Here is an 18,682-nt window from a genome sequence, read left to right on the forward strand (position 1 = left end):
TAAGCATTCTTGGCAGTTTTGTTTAAGTATGTTATTCATACACATGATATGTTTTGACTCCCCTTCCCACTCTTCCAGTTCCTCCTGCATGTCCAACCAACACCACTTTCCCCTCTCAACCTCAGGTGCTCTCTCCTTTTCTCTGTGGTCCCTATATATGCTATGTGTAAGATACTGGAGTAAGGAAAGCCTCTCAGGGGCTAGCTCCCTAAACACAACTGACTCTCCCTTCCCCAGCAGAAATCATTTCCAATAGCTCTTCCATTAGAATTGGTACTTCATGAGATCTCTCTCATCCATGCTGGGATTAGGCTGGCCCGATGTTGTGTAGTATTCCTCAAGCCATCAGAACTTGTTATTTCTTATTATTTATTTACATTAATTATTTGTTTTTATCATTTATTTACAAATAAATGTATTTGTTCAACTAGTCTATCATTTCTAGATGGCACTGGACACTGTTTTGGTGCAGATATCCAGTGCCTCTGGCTCCTAAAATCTTTTCACCTTCCTTCCAAGGTGATCCTGAGACTTGGCAGGGGTGGGAGAGATATGGTTCTTCCATTTATAGCTGAGCATTCCAAGGTCTTATTTTCTGCATCTTGACTAATTATCTCTATATTAATCATCATTTACTGTGAAAATCAGCTCCTCTGGTGAGCGTTGGTAGATGCACTAACCTATGGATATGAATACAAAAGCTTTAAACATGCAAACAGAGAATATGCACCTGACATTCAAGCATAAGATTTTAGTACTCAGAAAATAAATGCAGAAAGACTGAATATTTGATCTTTTTTGGCATATTTGACCCAATTTTTGCCTTTCAGGAAAGTTTATGAGCTCAAAAGGATTCTGATCTTAGAATTAGTGTTCTGGTTAATTTCCCACCGTGGATTAGATTGACATCACGTGTTTCAGTACTTCTTAGTTCTTCACTGAGTCTGCAGGCTGTGTTCCAGAACAGTGACTGCTGTCATGCTTGCGGGCATTGAGCTCTTTGCCTTGCTGAGTCACAAGGATGTGGCCAGCGTGATTCTGTGCCAATTCCCTTTTATTTTGGGATCCATGTCAAAGTTAAGGCTAAACGTGATGGAATGCTACAGTCACATAAGTTGGCCAGTTTTCTGCCATTCCCCAAAGAGCTCTTCCTGCAACATTGTTCAGAAATAGTTTTCCTTCCCATGCAGCAAGTGTGAGATTCAATGGCTTCTGGCCTGTTCTCAACACCTCTGAAGAAAATGCTACCACTTTAGCTGCCACTGCCTTCACCTTCCCACCCAGTCTTAAAGCAACTGTTAGTTTATATTCAGACCCATAGCTTTCCTAGTCTAGGGCATTTCATGTAAAGAGAATTCATAGAATTCGTGGCCTTTTGTGACTGATTCATCTGGTGTCATGTTTTCAAGACTCATGAATATTATAGCAGTTATTAGCATTTTGTAGTGAAATAATTTTTCTTTGTACGTATGTACCACGTTTAGTTTAGCTTAGTTAGACATCTATTTATGTTTGGTTTGTGGCTATCACAGATAATCCATTCATACTCATACACAAGCTTTTCTAAAGACTTATTTTGCAGTTTTTTTTAAATATTTATTTATTTATCATGTATACAATATTCTGTCTATGTGCAGGCCTGAAGAGGGCACCAGACCTCATTACAGATGGTTGTGAGCCACCATGTGGTTGCTGGGAATTGAACTCAGGACCTCTGGAAGAGCAGGCAATGCTCTTAACCGCTGAGCCATCTCTCCAGCCCTTTATTTTGCAGTTTTTAATGCTGCATTTGTGTGTGGGTAAACATGTATATAGGAGTTCAGGTGTCTGTGGAGGCCAGGGTCGTCTGATACCCCTGGGCCTAGAGTTGCAAACAACCACCAAATCTATGTGCTGGAAAACAAACTTGGGTCTACTACACGAGCAGCGAATGCTCTTAAAACCATGGAGCTATTATTTCAACCCAAATAAAGCCATTTATTTATTCTGACACAGGGTCTCACTACATAGCCATGGTTGGCCTGGAACTTGCTATGTGGACTAGACTATTCCCAAGCTGGCAAATATCGACTTGCCCCATCTCTCTGTAGCTGTGATTAAAGGCCTGTGCCATCCTGCCCAGCTCATGCACAAAGTTTTCATGGACATCTTTGCACACAATTCATGTGTGTGTTACATGTTGTTGTTGTGTGCACATATATGTGAGGATATGCACATCTGTGAAGAGGCCAAAGGGACAGTTGGCCTCTCCAGTTCTTTAAGACAGGGTCTCTCACTGAATGTGCAGGTGGATGATGACAAGCAAGCCCCAGCAATCCTCCTGCTCCTGTGCACCAAAATAGTAGGGAAGCGATGCACAAGTTTTTACAAGGGTTTCAAACTCAGGTCTTCCTGCTTGTGCATGGAACACTCTTTCCCACTGACTCACTCTATAAAACCCTCTTCACATCTCTGGGGTAGATGTGTCCAAGTATAATTACAGGTACATAAGGTAACTCTCCAATCAACATTCAAGGAATTTCTGGATCATTTCCAAAAGGAACCACAGCATTTTATGATTCATTAGCAACATAGGTGGGTTAAATTTTGGGGAATTGTCATTAATCCTTATTTCAACCTGTTTTTTTTATTATTCTTATTCAATTAATCCCAATGCATGTGACTAGAAGCTCACTGTTGTATTGACAGCATTTCCCTGGTAGTGAAGGACACTGATCATCTTTTCATACAGATCATGGTCATCTATGGTGCATTTTAACATCCTTTGCCCAGTTTTCATTGGCATGATTTTCTTTTTATTGCCTGCAGAATCCTACAATGCCCTCTGCTCTCCTTTATTCCATGGCTTCTTGTCCCCTCCCCCGCAAAGTACTTTGAATCAGAAGTAAAGGCCATTTTAGAACTTTTGCTTTCATGCGCTAAACTTCTGCCTTTCTGGGAGCATCAGAGATTTTATTGCCTTCCTCTAGGCTCCATGTCATGACTAAATAAACTCGACACAATTCTCTTCTGCACTAGTAGTTAGAGTTTTCCAAGCAGAACTGTTTTTATGGATCCCCACGGGGCAGCTAACAGAGCATTGCAATGGCTTGGAGAGCTAGGTGAGTTCCTAAAGAGATTACAAAATTTTAGTATTTCTTCCACATCCTTCCAATGACGATACAATTCTCATACTGGCTTTAGAAGTTTGCTTGGTAGGTTTTGTGTTCAGACAGATTGCAAACTTTATAAACTTGTTTTGATAATAGGTGAGCATTCATTATTCTGTGGTTTCTGTGTGCTTGGCACATTTGCAAGTTAACTGATCATAATAAAGTTAAATTTTGTATGACATTTTACATGCTAAATATATCATTCAAAAATACAAGAAACTGAGAAAACTGTTGGTAATTATATATTCTAAAATATCATCCTCAATATTTACTTAGTCAATAACAAAATAAATAAGAAAATGTAAGCAAGAACATATGAATGAAATAATCAAAGAAATATGCAAAATTAGCAATTATTCCAGCGTTGTCTCTTTGAATACTGATGAGGAAGCAAAGAACATTCCATTTCAAGGTCTTGGGGTAGGGCTCAGATGTACAGAAGCTGCCTAGCATGCAAAAACAAACAAACAAAAACCCTACTGGATCTGGTCCTCAGCCATGCAAAACAAAATAACAGAATGGTTCTTCCTACCAAGAGGACATTTTAGCTGGGCACGACTCTGTGACCTAACAGCTCTACACTTGGGAAGGTATGACAGAAGAATCACAGTCTCAAGGTCAGAATGTTCCAGGCTAGCTATAGCTGCATAGCAAGGCTCCATCTCAGTGTACATGTGTGCAAGTATGTATGCATGTATGTATGTATGTACGTATGTATGCATGTATATATATGTATGTATGTATTAATTTTTCCACATAGAAGTCTGATAATAATTTTGCTTACAATCACAAAATCCATTCATTTCTTTTAAGACAGAATGCAGATATGGTATCAGGGATAACGAAGAAGCAGTGTATAAAATGGGAACCCCATTTCCCCATTCCCTCTCCTCTGATGCCCTGAATTACAGCCATCAAAATCCAATTTTTGGAGAAATGCATGAAGCTGTTTTACACTAAAACCCTCACCCATTTTCTTTTCAGGAGCTGAGGTAAGTGTCTGTTTTTATTTAAAGGCATTAGCACTGAGGAACCTAGAGACAGGCACTCACTAATCCCAAAGAAACTTTCCCAATAATTCTTTAAGAGAAGCCTGTAGCAAGAAAGAGCTTTAGCATTCTCCTCAAGTTTTGTCCCAAGTCTCTCCTGATCTCTGGTTAACTGAGCTAGAACATGTGGGCTGCACTTGTGGATTAACTGACCTCTGAATTTCCTAAAATAAAATCCCTGAGAGTTATGGGAGAAAGACAACCAGGATTGAGAACAGGCCAATGTGATTTTCTAAGTGCTTCTCTGGGTGAGCGAAGCAAGTGGATGATGAGTAGAAAATAAGAGAACTGATTTCCAAATTTTAGGAAGGAAAGAAAGAATTTAGTGTTTTTCCTTTTTAAAAAGTCACTTGTTTCCACCCACACCCATCCATATCTACTTGCAATGATACCTGAGACACAGGATCACAAACGATAGGCCATGTGTCGTGCTAAAATTCAGTACACTTCAAGGGCTGGGTATGTAGCTCAGAACATTTGGTCAATGCATGCAAACCCTCGAGTTTAATCTCCAGAATTTCAGGAAAACAAAATTGGGTGAGTGTTATTTCTACAAGGGCATTCAGATAAAAAAGCCCGAGTATGGTGCAGTGACAAGGCCCAGGGACAGTATCGTCTGAGCCTCAGAGACCATCATCCTCTGAATGATTCATTTGTTCTTAAGAAAGAGAAAAATTGTCTTTAGTATGATTGGACTAAATATAAAGTTTATAAAATGCGTAAAGAAATAATTGAGTGTGAGAAGAAATGAATGATAGAGGAAATAAAATGGTGGCCTCTGGGCAGTCTTTAACTCTGAAGAGGACAGGGAGAGTCTGATGGGTTTCAGTAGATATTTCAATTTAGTCTGTTTGTTACTTAACAAGATTTAAAGAACGAAAAGGTGAATACACACACACACACACACACACACACACACACACACACACACACACACACACACACGGAGAAGTAAAATAACCAGCTATAATTCAGGCAAATTGCCTCCACTTATTCCACTTATCTCTAATGACCCCCGATAATACTCCCCATGTCTCTAAAATTTCTCTAGGGAATGCTAAATTTTAAGTCATGGTGCTATTTTGAAAATAGACTTGTCAACAGCTTTATCTCGTCACGTTTGACTCAGTCCTCAGCATTTCCTCATCAAGCCTTCCCCAAGCGTTGGAGCAGTTGGTGGAGGTGCACAGTTGATTGAGCTGCCCGCCAGTTAAAACTCCCAGTCTCATTCTGCGGTGATTTCCATCCAGGTCTGTCGCAAAGCGGCCTGACGACCCCGTGGTGCTCTGCACCTTCTGCTGCTCTCATACAGTGTGCAGCTCAGCACCCCCATACTTTCCTGCCCTCTGAGTGCGATCCATTCCCATCCACTCTTCACTGTCCTTGTGCACTTGTCCGTCCCCCCTCCACCCCTCACGTTACCTTTGATACAGGCATTTTAAGATTAGGCTTTTGATGTGGGTATTTTTCCTGCTAGCAGGGATTGCTCATATCTTTAGAATAAGGTCAAGGCTCTCTAACTATCCTTCTTCTTTGACTGTTCCCAAGTGCTCTTGCTACTGCTGGGAACACTGTGTGACCACCGCCCCACCCCATGCCCTTGGATGAATTAGTTCAGTTCTGTTTGGTTGTCAGCTCAAGACCAGCTCCTCTGGGAACCCATCTCACACTTCCTGACTTTGGGGAGCAGTCACAATCTTGGTTCCCAAGAGCAGTGGATCACATGGTGTGCTTCTGATGTGCTTATCATTTCCCCCAGGAGCAGATGCCATGATGGAAGGAATCCTGTCTTCAGTGTCTTGTATGTGATTCTTAATGATAAATGAAGAAATTACTTTACTTCTGGTTATTTTAATTTTTCCTCTATAATTAATAAAAACTGATTTCTCTCTAGAATGACAGAGCAATTCCCATCTTACAAAAATCCTTCATATATTCGAGAGTCATTATGATTTCCTATCTTTACATCCTCTATAATCTGGGTTAAACTTTGACAATTTCTAACTGTTTCACAAGAAACTTATATGTGAATTTGAGGGGGAAAAGTATCCTTCTGCGCACATGACATTAGAAAAATTAACACACACATAGAGTGAATGAAGATATTATATGTGATACAAGCAATGTCAAGGTGTGAGGCCCAACCAAGTGTAGGACAGAATGGGTTTTAATGTTCATTACCGTGAGGGACCATGGATCAGGGAAATTGAAGGGCATAATCACGACATTTTTAATTCTGTACTACAACATACCATTTATTATTGTCATGAATAGTCCAGGGTGGAGAACAACCTTAGCACACACTGGTAGATGATAAATTCTGTTGATTCATGAATTGATGCTCTTAGCACCATTCTAGAAAAATTATGGAATAAAAAGTCAGGAAGTTTTCCCTTTGGGGAGATTTCTCCATATGGAAAGATAAACCAAAAAAGGCATTTCTCTTCTGAAAAGATAGCAAAGACAGGCTTTTCTGTGTTGTTTTATGAAAATAATTTATATAACTTCAGTGGAGAAAATGTTTCTTTTCATTGCTGACTCATTTTATTTTTTAATTTTTAGCTTTATATCAAATGTTAATACATGCTTGATTGCATATAAATATGCTGTTGCTATATACCATTTGTAATACCCTATGTTGTACTATGAACATACTATTTTGTTTATTCACTATTGACTTCTGCTTTATATAGCTATGCATTTGTCAAGAGTCCTATCTTCATTAAAGTGTGTGGTGGCAATTTTCAAAGGAAACAATAAAAAATCCTGTAGCTGGTCCCTGGAAAGTTCTAACTGGGAGGATATTGGGCCACAGAGGATATTATTCCAGTGTCTGGTGGTCCGAAGAAGGAACCAGATGCTACTGCTCTAGGACACAAAAATGTATATCATATCCTCTGCTTTCTATTCGGATGTGTGGTTAAATTTACTTCCCTTTCAAGTAGCAAGCTGGGTTCAGTTAGAGATAGTCCCATAATTAAAGTACTACAGGAAGTACATTTAAGTGGAATAGTTTTCCTTTTCTTATTACATATAATGTTCCATAATCACTTCAGTCTTTTGTTATTTCTAGAAAAATCTTTCACTGAGCACTCTATAGCCACTGGATATGTTATACTACAGAGCTAACTCAGTTTCTTTATATCATCTTGTGCAAATCTGTCAGGGAGGAGAGGAAATTGTGATGTGGTTCATTCGAGGATCATAACATTCCAATGAGACGTGACATTATCGCTTTGCCATCTTCAGCTTTCTTATATTTGCTACTGAACAAATAAAATTACACTACTTTTATCATTTGATGCCAGAAAGTTGGTGGACATATCTTAAAAAGCACTGTGCCTTAGACACATTAATATGTGAGTGGGATCTAACTTAATTCCACTTATTTTTTTCCCTCTCTTTAAAAAAGTTATTACATTTCATTCTTTGACAATTTCACAAGTGCATAAGGTATTCTGGTGGCTTTCACCCCACCTTTTCTTAGCTCACTCCCTACCCTGCACATTCCCCTTCTCTACTAATGTTGTTTCCAACCTTAATGTCTTTTGGTTTTGGATTTGCCCTTCTAGATTTGATCAGGGCCTTTTGTGTAGCCATGGAATTAGACTATGCTGGGGCACTTTGACACACAGCTGAGGAATCTGACTCTTCCTCTCCCAGATTCTAGCTGTAACCTATAGTTCAGTATCAAGGCTTGGGGCCCCATGAGTCTCTCCTTTACTCAAGACAGACTGTCAAAAGGGGCCTGTCTTGAAGAGGCCCAGTGTAAGTAATTGCAATTCCTATGAGTTCACAATTGCATCCGCTGTGTTTTGTTGAGAGAAGAGGATTTCACTGCCCTTCCCTCTGTCTTCTGGGTCTTACATTCTTTCCATCCCCTCTTCTGTAATGTTCCCTGAGTCTTCCTGTGAGGAGATGAGTTCTCATCTGTCATTTATTCTTAGAATTTGGGGCAGCCACGAGCCTCTGCATTCACTGCAAATAGAAGCTTCTCTGATTGGGCTTGAGAATAGCCTTTGTCTAAGAGTATGAACTTACATACTTAGAAAGCAGTTTGACAGTTTATATATTTAGCTATCATTAATACTAATTATCCTTAATGTACCACTGACTTCCAGAGGCATGAATCTCTTAACCAAGCTGACAGCACCAGGGTGAGATCCCTTTGCTGGACCAGGTGTCAATCAGTGAGCACTTGGTTATCTCCATGACAGTCATGCCACTTTTGTACATGTGGACTTATGGAGTTCAGGGATGAATAAGATAGTGATGTCATTCCCATCTCAGCAGTCTGCATGACGCCTTAAAGCACTTTGAAATCTACCAGCAGAAAAAAGATTCTAAGCTCAAGTTCAGCTTGAGTTTTCTATATCTTGTAGGCATGGTGTGTGGTGTCTTAGGCAATAAACTCTTTAATTTTTTTATTTTTATTTATTTTTTTAAAGTAATTTTATTAAATTATAAAAGTTTCCATTTACTCCCCTCTTCCCAACACCCTCCCACTCTCCCCCCCTCTCCTCCTCCCTCTTTGTCCCTAAGGGCAGTCAGGGTTTCCTGCCCTGTGGGAAGTTCAAGTCCGTCCCCCCTCCCTCCAGGTCCAGGAAGGTGAGTATCCAAACAGACTGGATCCCAAAAATCCAGTATATGCAGAGGAAACTAGTCCCAGTGTCATTGTCAATGGCTTCTCAGAAAGACTCCAGGCCAGCCACATTCAGAGAATCCGGCCACATTCAGAGAATCTGGTTGGATCACGTGCTCGTTCAGTAGCAGTCCAACTGCCCTTGGTAAACTCTCATTAGATCCGACCCCTTGTATCAGTGGGTGATAGCATCCCTCGCAGTCCTTCGTCATTTTCTTCGTCCTTCTGCTCCTCATTTGGACCTTGGGGGGCTCAGTCCGGTGCTCCAATGTGGGTCTCCATCTGTATCGCCATCCATCGCAAGATGAAGGATCTATGGTGATAAGCAAAATATTCATCAGTATGGTTATGGGCCAAGGCCGGTTCAGGCACCCTCTCCTCTGTCCAGAGAACAATCTGGGGATCTCTCCTTGGACCTGGGATCCCATATATAATCAAGTTTCCTATAAACCCTAAAATGACTCCCTTAGTTGAAATATATTCTTCCCTGATCCCATATTCATCCTTCCTCCCTTCCCCCCATTCCGGTCAACCGAGCTTTCTCCATTCCTCCCCTACTCCCTTCTCTCTAACCCTCTCCCCTTCCAACAACCCTCCCACCCCCCCATGCACCCAAGGTTACCTGGGACTCTTGACTATTTCCTACCTCCTGGCGGATAGCTAAATAATCTTCATCAGGTTCGTCTTCTTATTTAGCTTCTCTAGGATCACGAATAATAGGCTCAAAGACCTTTAAATTATGGTTAGAATCCACTTATGAGTGAATACATACCGTGTTCCTCTTTTTGGGTCTGGCTTACCTCACTCAGTAAAGCGTTTTCTATGTCCATCCATTTGCATGCAAAATTCAAGATGTCATTATTTTTTACCGCTGAGTAAAACTCTAATGTGTATATGTTCCACACCTTTTTTAACCATTCTTCTATTGAGGGGCACCTAGATTGTTTCCAGGTTCTGGCTATTACAAATAGTGCTGCTATGAACATAGTTGAACAAATGCTTTTGTAGTATGCTAGGGAATCTCTAGGGTATATTCCCAAGAGAGGAATTGCTGGGTCCTGAGGGAGGTTGACTCCCAGTTTCCTGAGAAACCGCCACACTGATTGCCACAGTGGCTGCACAAGTTTGCATTCCCACCAACAATGGATGAGTGTTCCCCTCACCCCACATCCTCTCCAGCATAGGCTATCATTGGTGTTTTTGACTTTAGCTATTCTGACAGGTGTAAGATGGTATCTCAAAGTGGTTTTGATTTGCATTTCCCTGATCGCTAAGGAGGTTGAGCATGACCTTAAGTGTCTTCTGGCCATTCGAAATTCATCTGTTGTGAATTCTCTGTTCAGTTCAGTACCCCATTTTTTAATTGGGTTAATTAGAGTTTTAGTGCCTAGTTTCTTGAGTTCTTTGTATATTTTGGAGATCAGACCTTTGTCTGATGAGGGGTTGGTGAAGATCTTCTCCCAGTCAGAAGGCAGCCTTTTTGTCTTACTGACAGTGTCCTTTGCTTTACAGAAGCTTCTCAGTTTCAGTAGATCCCATTTATTCATTGTTTCTCTTATTGTCTGTGCAGCTGGGGTCCTGCTTAGGAAGAGGCCTCCTGTGCCTATATCTTGTAGACTACTTCCCACTTTCTCTTCTATCAGGTTCAAAGTGGACGGATTAATGTTGATGTCTTTAATCCATTTGGACCTGAGTTTTGTGCATGGTGATAGGTATGGATCTACTTTCATCCTTCTACAGGTTGACATCCAGTTATGCCAGCACCATTTGTTAGAGATGCTTTCCTTCTTCCATTGTATACCTTTAGCTCCCTTGTCAAAAATTAGGTGCTCATAGGATTGTGGGTTAATATCCGGGTCTTCTATTCGATTCCAAAGGTCGATTTCTCTGTTCTTATGCCAATACCAAGCTGTTTTCAATACTGTAGCTCTGTAATAGAGTTTGAAGTCAGGGATGGTAATGCCTCCTGAAGTTCCTTTATTGTATAAGATTGTTTTGGCTATCCTGGGTTTTTTGTTTTGCCATATAAACTTGATTATTGTTTTCTCAAGGTCTGTGAAGAAGTTTGATGGGATTTTGATGGGGATTGCATTGAATCTATAGATTGCTTTTGGTAGAATTGCCATTTTTACTATGTTGATCCTCCCAATCCAAGAACAAGGGAGATCTTTCCATTTTCTGGTATCCTCCTCAATTTCTTTCTTCAGAGACTTAAAGTTCTTGTCAAATAGGTCTTTCACTTCCTTGGTTAGAGTAACCCCAAGATATTTTATGCTATTTGTGGCTATCGTGAAAGGTGATGTTTCTCTGATTTCCCTCTCAGCTTCTTTATCCTTTGTGTATAGGAGGGCCACTGATTTTTTGGAGTTGATCTTGTATCCTGCCATGTTACTAAAGGTGTTTATCAGCTGTAGGAGTTCTTTGGTAGAGTTTTTGGGGTCACTTATGTACACTATCATATGGTCAGCAAATAACGAAAGTTTAACTTCATCCTTTCCAATTCGAATCCCCTTGATCTCCTTATGTTGTCTTATTGCTATTGCTAGAACTTCAAGCACTATATTGAAGAGGTATGGAGAGAGTGGACAGCCTTGTCGTGTTCCTGATTTTAGTGGAAAGGCTTTGAGTTTCTCTCCATTCAATTTGATGTTAGCTGTCGGCTTGCTGTATATTGCTTTTATTATATTTAGGTATGATCCTTGTATCCCCAGTCTCTCCAACACCTTTATCACAAATGGGTGTTGAATTTTGTCAAATGCTTTTTCAGCATCCAATGAAATGATCATATGGTTTTTTTCTTTCAGTTTATTTATATGATGGATTACATTGATAGATTTGCGTATGTTGAACCAGCCCTGCATCTCTGGGATGAAGCCTACTTGATCATAATGGATAATTTTTCTAATGTGTTCCTGGATTCGGTTTGCCAGGATTTTATTGAGAATTTTCGCGTCGATGTTCATGAGTGAGATTGGCCTGTAATTCTCTTTCTTGGTTGTGTCTTTATGTGGTTTTGGTATTAAGGTAACTGTAGCTTCATAAAAGGAGTTTGGCAATGACTCTTCTGTTTCTATATTATGGAATACATTAAGGAGTATAGGAATTAGCTCTTCCTGGAAGTTCTGGTAGAATTCTGCATTGAAACCATCTGGTCCTGGGCTTTTTTTGGCAGGGAGATTTCTGATAACAGCTTCTAATTCTTCACGACTAACAGGTCTATTTAGATTGTTCGCCTGTTCTTGGTTCAACTTTGGTATATGGTACTTATCTAAAAAAATGCCCATTTCTTTTACATTTTCCAACTTTGTGGCATATAAACTTTCAAAGTAAGATCTAATGATTCTCTGAATTTCCTCTGTGTCTGTGGTTATATCCCCCTTTTCATTTCTGATCCTATTAATTTGCATGTGCTCTCTCTGCCGTTTGATTAGTTTGGATATGGGTTTGTCGATCTTGTTGATTTTCTCCAAGAACCAGCTTTTTGATTCATTGATTCTTTGGATTGTTTTCTCTGTTTCTATTTTGTTGATTTCAGCCCTCAGTTTGATTATTTCCAGTCTTCTACTCCTCCTGGGTGAATCAGCTTCTTTTTTTTCTAGAGCTTTCAAGTGTGCTGTTAGGTCTCCAATGTGTGCTTTCTCCGTTTTCTTTAGTTGGGCACCTATTGCTATGAACTTTCCTCTTAGCACTGCTTTCATAGTGTCCCATAGGTTTGAGTATGTTGTGTCTTTGTTTTCATTAAATTCAAGGAAGACTTTAATTTCTTTCTTAATTTCGTCCTTGACCCAGGGGTGATTTAGTAGTTGACTTTTCAACTTCCATGAGTTTGTTGACTTCCTGGGGGTAGCATTGTTGTTGAATTCTAATTTTAATCCATGGTGATCTGACAAGACACAGGTGGTTAGTAATATTTTTTTGTATCTGTGGGAGTTTGCTTTGTTACCGAGTATGTGGTCAATCTTCGAGAAGGTTCCATGAACTGCAGAGAAGAAGGTATATTCTTTCCTATTTGGGTGGAGTGTTCTATAGATGTCTGTTAAGTCCATTTGATTCAATACCTCCAATAAATCTCTTAATTCTCTGTTTGGTTTCTGTCTGATTGACCTGTCCATTGGTGAGAGAGGAGTGTTGAAGTCTCCTACTATTAGCGTGTGTGGTTTGATGACTGCCTTGAGTTCTAGAAGAGTTTCTTTTACAAATGTGGGTGCCTTTACATTAGGGGCATAGATATTCAGGATTGAGACTTCTTCCTGATGAGTTGTTCCTGTTATGAGTATGAAATGTCCATCTTCATCTCTTCTGATTGATTTTAGTTTGAAGTCGATTTTGTTAGATTTTAGAATGGCCACACCCGCTTGTTTCTTAGGTCCATTTGCTTGGAAAACCTTTTCCCAACCCTTTACTCTGAGTAGGTGTCTGTCTTTGTGGTTGAGGTGTGTTTCTTGTAAACAGCAGAATGTTGGATCCTGTTTTCGTATCCAATCTCTAAGTCTGTGCCTCTTTATAGGTGAATTGAGTCCATTGATATTAAGAGATATTAATGACCATTGGTTGTTGACTCCAGTCATTTTTTTGGGGGGTAATAGAGTGTATGTGTTTTCCTTCTTTGAATTGTGCTAGTGAAGGGTCGCTAGATGTCTGAATTATTGTAGTCAGTGTTGGCAATGTTGGATTCCTTGGGATGTAATTTTCCTTCTAGTATTCTCTGTAAGGCTGGATTAGTAGTTACGTATTGTTTAAATTTGTTTTTATCCTGGAATATTTTGTTTTCTCTGTTGATAGTGAACGAAAGCTTAGCTGGGTAAAGTAGTCTGGGCTTGCATCCATGGTCCCTTAATTTCTGCAGTACCTCTATCCAGGACCTTCTGGCTTTCATGGTTTCTATAGAGAAGTCTGGTGTAAGTCTGATAGGTTTACCTTTATAGGTTACTTGATCTTTTTCCTTTGCAGCTCTTAATATCCTTTCTTTAATCTGACTGCTTTGTGTTTTGATTATTATATGGCGAGGGGATGTTTTTTTCTGATCCAGTCTGTTCGGTGTTCTGTATGCTTCTTGCACCTTCATAGTAATATCCCTCTTTAGGATGGGAAAGTTTTCTTCTATAATTTTGTTGAATATATCTTCTGGACCTTTGATCTGCAATTCTTCTCCTTCTTCTACTCCTATTATTCTTAGATTTGGTTTTTTTATTATGTCCCATATTTCCTGAATGTTTTGTGATGAGAATTTGTTGGATTTGCTGTTTTCTTTGGTCAGGGCATTTATTTTCTCTATGGTGTCTTCATAATCTGAGATTCGTTCTTCTATCTCTTGTATTCTATTGGTTAAGCTTGATTCTGTAGTCTCCGTTCGTTTACCTAGATTTTCCATATCCAGCCAGCCCTCAGTTTGTGTTTTCTTCACTGCCTCCATTTCAGTTTTCAATTCTTGAACTGATTCCATTACCTGTTTGATTGCTTTTTCTTGGTTTCCCAGGGTATCATTTACGAATTTATTCATTTCTTCAAACTTTTTGTTATATTTGTCTTCCATTTCTTTACTCATTTCTTCCATCTTTTTGTTATATTTCTCTTCTATTTCTTTAAGTGAGTTATTCATACCCTGTTTAAGAGACTCTATTGCTTTCATAATGACACTGTTTTCCACTTCTTCCGGAATAGGGAGTTCAAGTCCTTCTGTCGTAAGATCGCTGGGATCTGGTGTTTTCATGTTGTTTTTCAGATTGTTGGAGGAATTCTTTCCTTGGCGCCTGCCCATCTCTTCCTTCAGATGCTCTCCAATGGCTCTTCCCTCCGCTGGGTCTTCTTCTACTGGATTAGTGCCCCTTGCTATCCAGGAATCACTTTGCCTGCAGTCTTAGCTTGCTGCAGGCAGGCTATTAGAACAAAGGGACTTCCTTCCCTTTGCACTCACCACCTGTCCCGACCCGCGGTGCCCACCCCGGCTGAGATGGAGGAATTTAAGCCCCAAAAAAGGGAGAGAGGAGGGGAGGGGTTCGAGGCCGAAAGCTGGGTTGGCATAGCAGGAGAGAGGGATTAGCTGGGGGAAGCTGCCCCTTTGGAGTAGCCAGGGAGATAAGGATGGCGGGAATATTGTGTGTTCCCTAACCGGACTTGTATGGCGGTCAACACACTTACCCCTCCACAGGATCAGAGCCCCTTGCTGGTCAGAAGACTCCCTGCCTGCGGTCTTAGCTTGCTGCAGGCCGGCTATCAGAACAAAGGGACTCCCGTCCCTTTGCACTCACTGCCTGCCCCGGCCCGCGGTGCCCACCCCGGCTGAGATGGAGGAATTTAAGCCCCTGGCAATAAACTCTTATCATTCCATTCTGGTGGACAACCAAGAAGAGAGGCAGCAGCCTGTTGTGGGGAATGCTATTGGACCTACTTGACTAAACTCCCACAGAGGTATCCCACACAGGTAAAAGGATTTTTGTTTAGCATTTTTGCTTCTGGAAGCAGCAACATTATGTCGCCATATGGGCTATTTCTCTTCAAACTTTTCTTAAAAATTTTTTAATTTGGTTTAGAAGGAAGATAGTAGGTTGCTATGTGGCTTTATCATATCTCCTTCATTTTAATTTACCCTCTTTCCCTTGTCACCCATCTATTTCTGTCTCCTAACCATTCCCTTTCTAACCAATATAATCATCTCTATGGATGTAAGTTTCTGTCCCACCTGGTCCCACAGCCATCCTATACCAAAGAAACACAGAGGCCTACATTAATTATAAACTGGTTGGCCTATTAAATCAGGCTCATTAACTAGAGGCTGATTTTACAAATTTTAACTAGATTTTACAAATTAAATTAGCCCATAATTCTCCTCCATGTCTAGTCACATAGTCACCTTTTAACAGTGAGGCATTCTCATCTTGCTACCTCTGCATCTGACTGGCAGCTCTGCCTTTCCTCTTCCCAGAGTTTTTAGTACGTTTGCTTCACCTATACTGCCTGCCTGGATATTGTCCAATCAGTGTTTTATAAAATTAATATGAGTGACAAATTTTTACAGTGTACGAAAGCATTGCCCCACAGCATTTCTCTACTTTAAATTTACTTACATTCAACTCTCAGTCTCCTGCAAGGCTTAATTTTCTATTTCTATTTTCATTCAAAATTAGCTCATCTACTATGGACCTCAAATACATATTATGTTCTTAAAACTAATCAAGACTCACTTATAGTTTTCTCACTGGAGTTATAATGGAGAATTTTTATGTTATTTCAAGAGAGCCTTCTCTTCTTACATCTATTTTTAAGTTTCTTAACATTTTCACTTAAGAGTGTAAAATTCTACCTCAGAAACGTTTGGTTATTCTTTTGTGCTAGTATTCTGGAAATTAAAAAAAATAATAATCTGTCCTTTGTCCATGAGCCCAGTTGTCATTTTTAACCAGGTATGTTTTGGTGCCTCACCATATAAAGACGATTCCTCACAGGGGCTTTAGTGGGAGCTGAGCTGTTGTGTGGTGTCCCTGTAAAGTTAAGATGCTAAAAGACTCAGAGTGGGGAGTCCACCTGTTATTATTACAGGGTGGAGCTGGTAGGCAGAGTGTGGGCTGCAGATCTGCAGGCGCAGTGGAGCAGAGCACACCTGAGCCAGGTGCCACCATTCTTCACCCTCATCAGTGTGGTTCTTCAATGTGATGACGGCAGAGCACCCCACTGCCCTCCAGGGGAGCAGCCACACGATGCTCGAGCTCTGGCTCCAGATGACTGTGTGCTCTGAGCTGCTTGTAACACTGTATTCCACATTGGTGCGGGAAAATTGTCTGTATTCTGTCAATCATGTTTTAAATAAACGCTGATTGGTCAGGCAGGAGGTGTAGGTGGGGAAACCAGACAGAAAGTGGAAATGATGCAAGGAGAGCAGGAGAATTCTGGGAAGGAGGAAGTTGATTCTTCCTACTCCTGCCCAGACCACCAAAGCAGCAGGATGTGAGCTGCCCCACTGAAAAAGGTACTGAGCCACATGGCTAACATAGATCAGAAAAATGAGTTAATCAAGATGTGAGCGTTAGCTAATAAGTAGCCTGACCTAATGGGCTAATCAGCTTTATAACTTACGGAATCCTTTGTGTGATTTTTCTCTGGGACTAAACAGCTGGGGGACAGTCAGGACAGAAAAACACAAACAAACAACCACTCATGTTATACCACATGGCCCGATCTTACGGTGATGTGACTCTAGAACTCAACCAGAAAGTTACATTGGGTTTTTTCTATTACTCATCCATTCATATATGCATTTTACCTGCATCTGTAATACTCTCAGATAACTCATCTCCATGATCTGCTTCTTTACTTCTTTCAGTGTCTGTCACCTGTATCCTCTCTGGCACAAACACCTCTTTGGCAGGGCAGTATCATTACTGTTAGAGAAAAACCATCTAGCGCACTAAGTTATGCATTCTTCACGAAGATGGAATATTCGAGAACACGCTTTTAGTTTTATCCCTGGCACTTTAATCTGGAGTTAACTTTAGAAATATGTGCAATACTCAAGGAGATTTAGTAAAGACATACATGAAAAATAAATACAGAATTCCTGAGAAGTTGGTTTCTTGTGTGACTCAGAAACACTTCACAACAACTAAACACTGATTAAAAAGTACTTCTTATGAGATACAGACAGTGGACAGACTGCCTCACTGTGATGTTAATGTTTCTAATGACTGACAGTGTGCTGCCTCAGTGTGCTCTCAATGTTTATTATAAACAGAGACTGCTCTTTCATTCCCAGCCACCCAGACCCAAATAATGACACAGAAACTATCTTAATTACAAAGTGCTTGGCCAATAGTTTAGGTATATTCCTAACTAGCTCTTACATCTTAAATTAATCATTTCTATTAATCTATGTATTACCATGAGGTTGTGGCCTACCGGTAAAGTTCCAACGTCCTTTTCCTTTGGCGGCTACATGCTGTCTCTCTGACTCTGCCTTTTCTCCCAGCATTCAGTTTAGTTTTACCACCTAGCTCTATTCTGCCCTGCCATAGGTCAAAGCAGATTCTTTAGTAAACAATGGTAATAAAATAGATTCACAAGCATACAGAGGGGAATCCCACATCAGTTTCTAATGACTAACAGTGGACAAGCTGCCTCAGTGTGCTGTCAATGTCTTTCTAATGTCTTTCCTTTGCACGGTCCCAACATCTACTCCAGATTCAGGTGAAGAACGATTAATAAAAGCATGATCAATAAAAATTCAGAGTCAGAAATTGGGGTTTAAGTGCTCGCTTCGGCAGCACATATACTAAAATTGGAACGATACAGAGAAGATTAGCATGGCCCCTGCGCAAGGATGACACGCAAATTCGTGAAGCGTTCCATATTTTTCTCAGCGGTAAAAAATAATGACATCTTGAATTTTGCATGCAAATGGATGGACATAGAAAACGCTTTACTGAGTGAGGTAAGCCAGACCCAAAAAGAGGAACACGGTATGTATTCACTCATAAGTGGATTCTAACCATAATTAAAGGTCTTTGAGCCTATTATTCGTGATCCTAGAGAAGCTAAATAAGAAGACGAACCTGATGAAGATTATTTACCTATCCGCCAGGAGGTAGGAAATAGTCAAGAGTCCCAGGTAACCTTGGGTGCATGGGGGGGGGAGGGTTGATGGAAGGGGAGAGGGTTAGAGAGAAGGGAGTAGGGGAGGAATGGAGAAAGCTCGGTTGACCGGGATGGGGGGAAGGGAGGAAGGATGAATGTGGGATCAGGGAAGAATATATTTCAACTAAGGGAGTCATATTAGAGTTTACAGGAAACTTGATTATATATGGGATCCCAGGTCCAAGGAGAGATCCCCAGATTGTTCTCTGGACAGA

At 40.4% G+C, this 18,682-nt stretch overlaps 1 non-coding gene across 1 annotated transcript; it reads left to right on the forward strand.

Moving 5' to 3' along the window:
• The first annotated feature begins 18,081 nt into the window (after positions 1–18,081).
• LOC148117614 (U6 spliceosomal RNA) lies at positions 18,082–18,188 on the forward strand. The gene has a single exon (XR_015736885.1). It is a non-coding gene; the product is annotated as a U6 spliceosomal RNA (small nuclear RNA).
• The last annotated feature ends 494 nt before the right edge of the window (positions 18,189–18,682 follow it).

The sequence above is a fragment of the Myodes glareolus genome, chromosome 27 (genome assembly GCF_982192425.1).
Source record: "Myodes glareolus chromosome 27, mMyoGla1.1, whole genome shotgun sequence".
Classification (NCBI taxonomy): domain Eukaryota; kingdom Metazoa; phylum Chordata; class Mammalia; order Rodentia; family Cricetidae; genus Myodes; species Myodes glareolus.